The sequence below is a fragment of the Manis javanica genome, chromosome 4 (assembly GCF_040802235.1).
Source record: "Manis javanica isolate MJ-LG chromosome 4, MJ_LKY, whole genome shotgun sequence".
NCBI lineage: Eukaryota > Metazoa > Chordata > Mammalia > Pholidota > Manidae > Manis > Manis javanica.
In genome coordinates this window covers 94,685,660-94,695,992 of record NC_133159.1, presented here as the reverse complement: position 1 = coordinate 94,695,992, position 10,333 = coordinate 94,685,660, and the positions used below count along the sequence as shown (strand labels likewise).

The 10,333-nt window shown below is 40.9% G+C and overlaps 1 pseudogene; it reads left to right on the top strand.

The window, feature by feature from the left end:
* The first annotated feature begins 448 nt into the window (after positions 1-448).
* LOC108398043 (microtubule-associated protein 1 light chain 3 beta 2-like) lies at positions 449-4,497 on the top strand (annotated as a pseudogene).
* The last annotated feature ends 5,836 nt before the right edge of the window (positions 4,498-10,333 follow it).

Below are 10,333 nucleotides of genomic sequence, written 5' to 3'. Positions count from 1 at the left end.
ATTTCCATCTTGTTGATTGTCTCCTCTACTTGCAGGAATCTATTATTCATTCCACCCATTTTGTGTTTCATTTCAGTTACTGTATTATTCAGCTCTTGTATCTCTTTGTTGAAATCCTCCCTGAGATCTTTAATACATTTCTGCAGATCTGTGAGCATATTTATGACTTTTACTTTGAAATACTTATCAAGAAAATTCTTTGTTTCATTCAGCCCTCTTTCTGGTGCCTTATCCTGTGGTTTTGTTTGGAATATATTCCTCTACCTCCTCATTTTGTCAGGGTTTCTGTGTTTCTTCCTTTGCATTAGATAGATCTGCTGTGCTTTTTGGTCTGGAGAGTAATGGCTTTATGAAGAAGACATCCTGTGTTGCCCAGAATCCCAAGACTCCTTTCTCTCCAGTTCCTGGTTTTTCTTAGCTGTGGAGCCCCAGTTGCTGTTAGTGAACAATGGACAGTGTTGCCTTTTTGTCTCCTGGCAGTAGTTTACCGTCTGATGAGGTCAGTGGTTTGCTTCAGCAGGGCCTATGTGATCAGAGCAGTGGTCCTGCTGGGATCATTGTGTGCAGGCCAACCTTTGCTTTCCCTGCAGTGATGGTGGAGCTGCTGGGTTAATGGGGTGGATGGGGCAGTCTCAGAGAAAGTTGCACAATGGCAGGGTGCATATGGCTCAGGGTGGTGACAGGTGCCTGGTTGTGGAGCACAGGGGTGCTTGGCATCAGTGGCAAGTTGTGCTGTGGGAGGGCATCTCAATGCCTAGACACTGCAATGGGGTGTGCTGCAGTGGTGGGGGGGCATGCAGTGGCAGCAGTGAATGGCATGCTGGAAGGGCACATGGGTTCACAGATGTGGCACAACATGCATGGTGGGGAGGGAGTGTGGACACAAGGTCAAGTGGTAGTAGTGATTTGCTCAGTGACTGATCTTGCAGTGGCAGAGGCAGCTAGTCATGCCAGGGCAGTGCACACTTGCTGCAGCAATAGGCTCCTTGTGTGCTCCTTAGTAGCAGTGAGGTGTGCAGTACCTGGCTTGACCATCCGTGGGGAGGAAGGAGCTTTTGGAGTTGCCCTCTGCAGAATTCTCCCAAGTTTGGCTGAAACAGGGCTTTGAAAGCTGAGAGAGTCTCTCTGTACCTGCCAGGCAGCAAAGTCTGACACTGCTGGGCTGAATGGGCTGGTGCTTCAGTGGCGAGCCTGGAGGTGACTTGGGGCTAAGCCACCAGCAAGGAGAGTAGAGCACCTGGGGCTTCTGAGAGTGTTCCACCCACTGGGCCAAGGGAGGGCTGGGGAAGTGTCATCCATGTGCCTTTCTCCTTCAGAGACAGTTCCATCCAACCCCTCTGGTTCCCCTCTCAGTACTGTCAAGTCTTTCAAACTGCAACCTCTGTGTTAGGTCTTGGCAGAGCCAGTGGAGAGTGTCTGTCCTCCATAGGTGGCTGGTATGTCAGCCTCACAGAGTTTTCCAACTGTCCCTGGAGTCTAGTCCCACTAATCACCAGAACCCAGTGCAATGTGGACTTATGTTTCTGGAGCAGATCTCCAGGACCAGGTATGTAGAGTTCCTGGGCAACTATTCCCTTCCTGCTTCTCTCCTCTTCCTCTCACCTGGGCTGGGATGGTGGGATGGGATGGTGGAAGGGCTGGGGCCCCACTTGGTTGTGGCTCTTCCCCTTTACCCTTTTCTATGTAGTCTTCTCTTCCCCAGGTGTAGATGCTGTGTTCTTCAGTCTTCATTTCTTTTTCAGGTTTAGTTGTATTTGCTGTAGCTGCTTCCTTTCATGTGTGTGGGAGGAAGTTTCTGTCTGGCCTTCCTACTGCACCATATTGAGGCTACCCACCTTCTATCCTTTTTTATTGCTGACAATTACTGACTCCTTTATTCTTAGAAGATTTGAGGAGTTGGCTTATAGTTGTTTCAGTTACTTTATACTTTGCTCTCATCTTGGGTGACATTCATGTCCGTGTGGACAATTCATCTAACATTCTATCTTTACTTGGCCTTCTCAGATCTAGAAACATTCAATTTATTTTGACTACCCATGGCCATACCCTTGATCATTCACTAGGAATTGTTCCTCATCAGAAATGTTAAGTTTTACATCCAATTATTTGTTTGACACTTTTGTTTCAATCTACCTAGTTCTTGGAACCCTTCCTCCCACTACTGTCCCTCTGATGTCATCCATCTATTTGATTTCTGAACATAACCATATTCTCCCTACCCATTAGATTATTTTCTTGTGCTCTAATCTTTTTTTCCCCCATCCAGACTGGGCCCTTATCATTGGAAAACTGAACCTTTGTCTCTTTATCACCCTTAATTTCTTTGTACCTCTCTTTTTAAGCCAAATGCAAGCAGTAAATGCCAACCCTTGACTGAGCCTTGACCATCTCATAGTTGTTAAAAGGGAATGCAGAAATAAGGGAGGGTTTTTTGTTTCTGTTTTTGCTTTTGTTTTTATGAACAAGTCTTGAGCATGTTTATTAGCTTTATAAGATAAGTATTCAATAGACAAAGAGACTGAAGAGAGTAGGAGGACATTTAAATGAGGAAGAACCAGGAGGAGAAGGGAAGTAGGAGCTATTTAATAAATCTTTACCAAAGTCATTGTCATTACAGTCAGAGCTGCTGCAATCTCAGTCGGGAGCAGCCAGAACCCTCTGCCTCACCATCCCTGCCCAGCCTCCTGCTCTAGACCCCATGAGAAGACCTTCAAGCCATGCTTCACCTTTGAAGAATAGAAGATGTCCAATTTATCCAAGAGCAACATCCCACCAAAGTCCTGGTGATAATATAATGATGCAAGGGTGAGAAGCAGATTCCTGTTCTTTTTTTTAATTAAAGTATTATTGATATACAGTCTTATGAAGGGGTCACATGAACAACACTGTGGTTTCAACATTCACCCATACTATCAAGTCCTCACCACTCCCCACCACATTGCAGTCACTGTCTATCAGTGTAGTAAGATGCTGAAGTCATCACTTGTCTTCTCTGTGTTGTACAGCCTTCCCTGTGACCTACCTATATTGTTATTATTAATTATAATGCCCCTTAATCCCCTTCTCCCTCCCACCCCATCCGCCTGCCCCAATCCCTTCCATTTGGTAACCACTCTGCTGCTGCTTTTTTCTCTCAGTTTTGCTTTGTTGTTATATTCCACAAATAACTGAAATCAGTTGGTCCTTGTCTTTTTCCACCTGGCTTATTTCACTGAACATAATACCCTCTAGATCCATTCATGTTGCAAATGGTAGGATTTGTTTTCTTTTTATGGCAGAACAATATTCCATTGTGTATATATACCACATCTTTATCCATTCATCTTTTGATGGACACTTAGGTTGCTTACATATCTTGGCTATTATAAGTAGTGCTATGATAAACATACAGGTGCATATGTCTTTTTGAATCAGGTATCTTGTTTTTTTTGGCTAAATTCCTATGAGTGGAAATCCTGGGTCAAATGATATTTCCATTTTTAGTTTGTTGAGGAACATCCAGATTGTTTTCCACCATGGTTGAACTAATTTACGTTTCCACCAACAATGTTGGAGGGTTCCCCTTGCTCTGCATCCTCACCAACATTTGTTGTTCCTTGCGTTCTGGATGTTGGCCATCCTAACTGGTATGAGGTGATATCTCATTGTGCTTTTAAATTTCATTTTCCTGATGATTAGTGATGTGGAGCATCTTTTCATGTGCCTGTTGGCTGTCTGAATTTCTTCTTTGGAGAAGTGTCTGTTCAGATCCTCCACCCATTTTTTAAATCGGATTATTTGTTTTTTGGGTGTTGAGGCATGTGAGTTCTTTATATATTTTAAATGTTAACCCTTTATTGGATAAATGAGAAAGAATATATTCCCCCATACTGTAGGATGCCTTTTTGTTCTGTTGATGGTGCCCTTTGCTGTACAAAAGCTTGTTGTACATTCAAGAGATTTTGCCTATGTTTTCTTCTATAAGTTTTATGGTTTCATGACTTACATTCAGGTCTTTGATCCATTTCACATTTATTTTTGTGTATGCAGTTAGACAGTAATCCAGTTTTATTCTCTTACATGTAGCTGTCCAGTTTTCCCAACACCAGTTGTTGAAGAGGCTGTCTTTTCCCCATTGTATATCCATGGCTCCTTTATCATATATTAATCGGCCATATATGTGTGGCTTTATATGTGGGCTCTCTGTTCTGTTCCATTGATCTATGGGTTTGTTCTTGTGCTAGTATCAAATTGTTTGGATTACTACAGCAGCTTCCTGTTCTGCATAAAGCCAAATTCCCTGTACCTCAACATGTCAACACTAGTGAACTCATCAAGGTTTGAAGGTACTTATAGCTTACCACTAATCAAGTCTTCTTCCTGTTAATGAGTGGACACAGCATGGTGAGTGTTTTCAAACTTATTTCTCAAGTATATGAAAGTGAGAAGGATTAAGGTGGATTCCTGTATATGGTATGTGCCTCTCAGGAGATATTTGGAATGAAATTCTCAGTGTAAGATTAGAAAAATGCATCTGTTCTAGAATTAAAAAAAATTTTACCAATGGGGAAAAAAAGGGGCATTAACAACTGAGATTTATCAGTTCATCTGATCACAGATAATCAAAGTATTAGTGTTACTGCCTAGGAGTTTTAGGAAGTTGTTTTTGCACTTCAAGCAGAAAAGCTGAGCTCCAAATGGGCACACTCAGCTTTGGAAAACCCTCTAGCTCCATCCATGTTGTTGCAAATGGTAGGATTTGTTTTTTCTTATGGCTAAATAATATTCCATTGTGTATATATACCACATCTTCTTTATCTATTCACATTCATCTACTGATGGACACTTAGGTTGCTTCCATTTCTTGGCTGTTGTAAATAGTGCTGCAATAAACATAGGGGTGCATCTGTCTTTTTCAAATTGGAGTGCTGCATTCTTGGGGTAAATTCCTAGAAGTGGAATTCCTGGGTCAAATGGTAAATCTATTTTGAGCATTTTCAGGAACCTCCATAAGGCTTTCCACAATGGTTGAACTAATTTACATTCCCACCAGCAGTGTAGGAGGGTTCCCCTTTCTCCACAACCTCGCCAGCATTTGTTGTTGTTTGTCTTTTGGATGGTAGCCATCCTTACTGGTGTGAGGTAATATCTTACTGTGGTTTTAATTTTCATTTCTCTGATAACTAGCGATGTGGAGCATCTTTTCATGTGTCTGTTGGCCATCTGAATTTCTTTTTTCGAGAACTGTCTGTTCAGTTCCTCTACCCATTTTTTAATTGGATTATTTGCTTTTTGTTTGTTGAGGTGTGTGAGCTCTTTATATATTTTGGATGTCAAGCCTTTATCGGATCTGTCATTTACAAATATATTCTCCCATACTATAGGGTACCTTTTTGTTCTATTGATGGTGTCTTTTGCTGTACAGAAGTTTTCAGCTTGATATAGTCCCACTTGTTCATTTTTGCTTTTGTTTTCCTTGTCCAGGGAGATATGTTCATGAAGAAGTCACTAATGTTTATGTCCAAGAGATTTTTGCCTATGTTTTTTTCTAAGAGTTTTATGGTTTCATGACTTACATTCAGGTATTTGATCCATTTGGAGTTTACTTTTGTGTATGGGGTTAGACATTGGTCCAGTTTTATTCTCTTACATGTAGCTGTCCAGTTTTGCCAGCACCATCTGTTGAAGAGACTGTCATTTGCCCATTGTATGTCCATGGCTCCTTTATCATATATTAATTGACCATATATGTTTGGGTTAATGTCTGGAGTCTCTAATCTGTTCCACTGTTCTGTGGTTCTGTTCTTGTGTCAGTGCCAAATTGTCTTGATTACTATGGCTTTGTAGTAGAGGTTGAAATTGGGGAGTGACATCTCCCACACTTTATTCTTCTTTCTCAGGATTGCTTTTGGCTATTCGGGGTCTTTGGTGTTTCCATATTAATTTTTGAACTATTTGTTCCAGTTCGTTGAAGAATGTTGCTGGTAATTTGACAGGGATTGCATCAAATCTGTATATTGCTTTGGGCAGGATGGCCTTTTTGACGATATTAATTCTTCCTAGCCAAGAGCATGGGATGAGTTTCCATTTGTTAGTGTCCTCTTTAATTTCTCTTAAGAGTGTCTTGTAGTTTCAGGGTATAGGTCTTTCACTTCTTTGGTTAGGTTTATTCCTAGGTATTTTATTCTTTTTGATGCAAGTGTGAATGGAATTGTTTTCCTGATCTCTCTTTCAATTGGTTCATTGTTAGTGTATAGGAAAGCCACAGATTTCTGTATGTTAATTTTGTATCCTGCAACTTTGCTGTATTCTGATATCAGTTCTAGTAGTTTTGGAGTGGAATCTTTAGGGTTTTTTATGTACAGTATCATGTCATCTGCAAATAGTGACAGTTTAACTTCTTCTTTACCAATCTGGATTCCTTGTATTTCTTTGTTTTGTCTGATTGCCGTGGCTAGGACCTCCAGTACTATGTTAAATAACAGTGGGGAGAGTGGGCATCCCTGTCTTGTTCCCAATCTCAGAGGAAAAGCTTTCAGCTTCTCGCTGTTCAGTATGATTTTGGCTGTGGTTTTATGATATATGGCCTTTATTATGTTGAGGTACTCACCCTTTATACCCATTTTGCTGAGAGTTTTTATCATGAATGGATGTTAAATTTTGTCAAATGCTTTTTCAGCATCTATGGAGATGATCATGTGGTTTTTGTCCTTCTTTTTGTTGATGTGGTGGATGATGTTGATGGATTTTTGAATGTTGTACCATCCTTGCATCCCTGGGATGAATCCCACTTGGTCGTTGTGTATGATCCTTTTGATATATTTTTGAATTCGGTTTGCTAATATTTTATTGAGTATTTTTTCATCTACATTCGTCAGGTATATTGGTCTGTAATTTTCTTTTTTGGTGGGGTCTTTGCCTGGTTTTGGTATTAGGGTGATGTTGGCTTCATTGAATGAGTTTGGGAGTATTCCCTCCTCTTCTATTTTTTGGAAAACTTTAAGGAGAATGGGTATTATGTCTTCTCTGTATGTCTGATAAAATTCCGAGGTAAATCTATGTGGCCTGGCGGTTTTGTTCTTGGGTAATGTTTTGATTACCGTTTCAATTTCTTTGCTTGTAATTGGTTTGTTTAGATTTTCTGTTTCTTCCTTGGTCAGTCTTGGAAGGTTGCATTTTTCCAGGAAGTTGTCCATTTCTTCTAAGTTTTCCAGCTTCTTAGCATATAGGTTTTCATAGTAGTCTTTAATAATTCTTTGTATTTCTGTGGAGTCTGTTGTAATTTTTCCATTCTCGTTACTGGTTCTATTGATGTGTGTTGATTCTCTTTTTCTCGTAATAAGTTTGGCTAGAGGTTTATCTATTTTGTTTATTTTCTCAAAGAACCAGCTCTTGGTTTCATTGATTTTTTCTATTGTTTTATTCTTCTCAATTTTGTTTATTTCTTCTCTGATCTTTATTATATCCCTCTTGCTGACTTTAGGCCTCATATGTTCTTCTTTTTCCAGTTTCGATAATTGTGATGTTAGACTATTCATTTGGGATAGTTCTTCCTTCTTTAAGTATGCCTGAATTGCTATATACTTTCCTCTTAAGACTGCTTTCGCTGCATTCCACAGAAGTTGGGGCTTTGTGTTTTTGTTGTCATTTGTTTCCATATATTCCTTGATCTCTATTTTAATTTGTTCATTGATCCATTGATTATTTAGGAGCATGTTGTTTAGCCTCCATGTGTTTGTGAGCCTTTTTGTTTTCTTTGTAGAATTTATTTCTAGTTTTATACCTTTGTGGTCTGAAAAGTTGGTTGGTAGAATTTCAATCTTTTGGAATTTACTGAGGCTCTTTTTGTGACCTAGTATGTGGTTTATTCTGGAGAATGTTCCATGTGCACTTGAGAAGAATGTGTATCCTGTTGCTTTTGGATGTAGAGTTCTATAGATATCTGTTAGGTCCATCTGTTCTAGTGTGTTGTTCAGTGCCTCTATGCCCTTACTTATTTTCTGTCCAGTGGATCTATCCTTTGGGGTGAGTGGCATCTTTAAGTCTCCTAAAATGAATGCATTGCATTCTATTTTCCCCTTTAATTCTGTTAGTATTGGTTTCATATATGCTGGTGCTCCTGTGTTGGGTGCATATGTATTTATAATGGTTATATCCTCTTGCTGGACTGAGCCCTTTATCATTATGTAATGTCCTTCTTTATCTCTTGTTACTTTCTTTGTTTTGAAGTCTATTTTGTCTGATACTAGTACTGCAACCCCTGCTTTCTTCTCTCTGTTGTTTGCCTGAAATATGTTTTTCCATCCCTTGACTTTTATTCTGTACATGTCTTTGGGTTTGAGGTGAGTTTCTTGTAAGCAGCATATAGATGGGTCTAGCTTTTTTTATCCATTCTGTTACTCTGTGTCTTTTGATTGGTGCATTCAGTCCATTTACATTTGGGTTGATTATTGAAAGATATGTACTTATTGCCATTGAAGGCTTTAGATTCGTGGTTACCAAAGGTTCAAGGTTAGCTTCTTTAGTATCTTACTGCCTAACTTAGCTCGCTTATTGAGCTGTTATATACACTGTCTGGAGATTCTTTTCTTCTCTCCCTTCTTATTCCTCCTCCTCCATTCTTTATATGTAGGTTTTTTTATTCTGTGCTCTTTTGTGTTTCATTTAACTGCTTTTAGTGGGTAGTTGATTTTATTTTTTGCCTTTAATTAGTATTTCATTGGTCTGCTTTCTTTGCTGTATTTTTGTTTTCTCTGGTGACATCTGTTTAGTCTTAGGAGTGCTCCCATCTAGAATAGTTCCTCTAGAATACCCTGTAGGGGTGGTTTGTGGGAGGCAAATTCCCTCAACTTTTGCTTGTCTGGGAATTGTTTAATCTCTCCTTCATATTTAAATGATAATCATGCTGGATACAGTGTTCTTGGTTCAAGGCCCTTCTGTTTCATTGCATTAAATATATCATGCCATTCTCTTCTGGCCTGTAAGGTTTCTGTTGATAAGTCTGATGATAGCCTGATAGGTTTTCCTTTAATGAAAAAAATTTCCTTTTTCTTCTCTCTAGCTGTCTTTAAAACTCTGTCCTTGTCCTTGATATTTGCCATTTTAATTATTATGTGTCTTGGTGTTGTCCTCTTTGGGTCCTTTCTGCTGGGAGTTCTGTGTACTTCCGTGGTCTGATCAATTATTTCTCCCCTAGTTTGGGGACGTTTTCAGAAATTATTTTTCAAAGACACTTTGTATCCCTTTTTCTCTCTCTTCTTCATCTGGTTCCCCTATAATGCAGATATTGTTCCTTTTGGATTGGTCACACAGTTCTCTTAATACTGTTTCATTCCTGGAGATCCTTTTATCTCTGTCAGCTTCTATGCATTCCTGTTCTCTGGTTTCTATTCCATCAATGGCCCCTTGCATCTTATACATTCTGCTTATGTATCCTTCCAGAGTTTGTTTCACTTCTGTAATCACCCTCCGGACATCTGTAATCTCCCTCTGGACTTCATCCCTTAGCTCTTGTATATTTCTCTGCATCTCTGTCAGCATGATTATGATTTTTATTTTGAATTCTTTTTCAGGAAGACTGGTTATGTCTGTCTCCTTCTCAGGTGTTGTCTCCATGATCTTTGTTTGCCTCAAATTCTGCCTTTTCATGGCAATAGAGATAGTTTGTGGAGCTAGCACGAGTGACGGCTGGGAGAATGTCCCTTCTTGTTGGTTTGTGGGCTTCCTCTCCTGGGAGAAAAGCGACCTCTAGTGGCTTGTGCGGGGCAGCTGTGCGCAGATGGGGCTTCTGGTTCTTGCCCGGCCACTGTGGAGTTTATCTCCACAGTTGCTGTGGACGTGGCCTGCCTTGGGCTGCTGCTCCGATATGGCGGAGCCACGTTGGAGGGGAAATGGCTGGGAGGCTGTTTATCTCAATGAGGGTCCTCTGAGCTGCCCTGCTATCCAGGGGTTTAGGGTGCCCGGAGTTCCCTGCTGCTGGACTAAGTGTCCTGGGACGCTTCTGTCCAGCCGTGGGGTCCCTGTCCCTTTAAGACTTCCAAAAAGCACTCGCTTTTCTTTGTCCCCGGGGCGCTGGCTTCAGGGACCCACTCACAGGTCTTACTGTCCATCCTGTTTCCCTAGTTTTCAGCACCCCATGCATGCACTGTGTCTGTGGTCTGATGCGGATGGCTAGGGCTGGCTATTTAGCAGTCCTGGGCTCCCTCTCCCTCCCCGCTCTGACTCCTCTCCTCCTGCCAGGAGCTGGGGTGAGAGGTGCTCGAGTTCTGCCAGGCCGTGGCTTGTATCTTACCCCCTTCACAAGGCGCTGGGTTCTCACAGGTGTGGATGTAGTCTGGCTGTTGTCCTGTGTCTT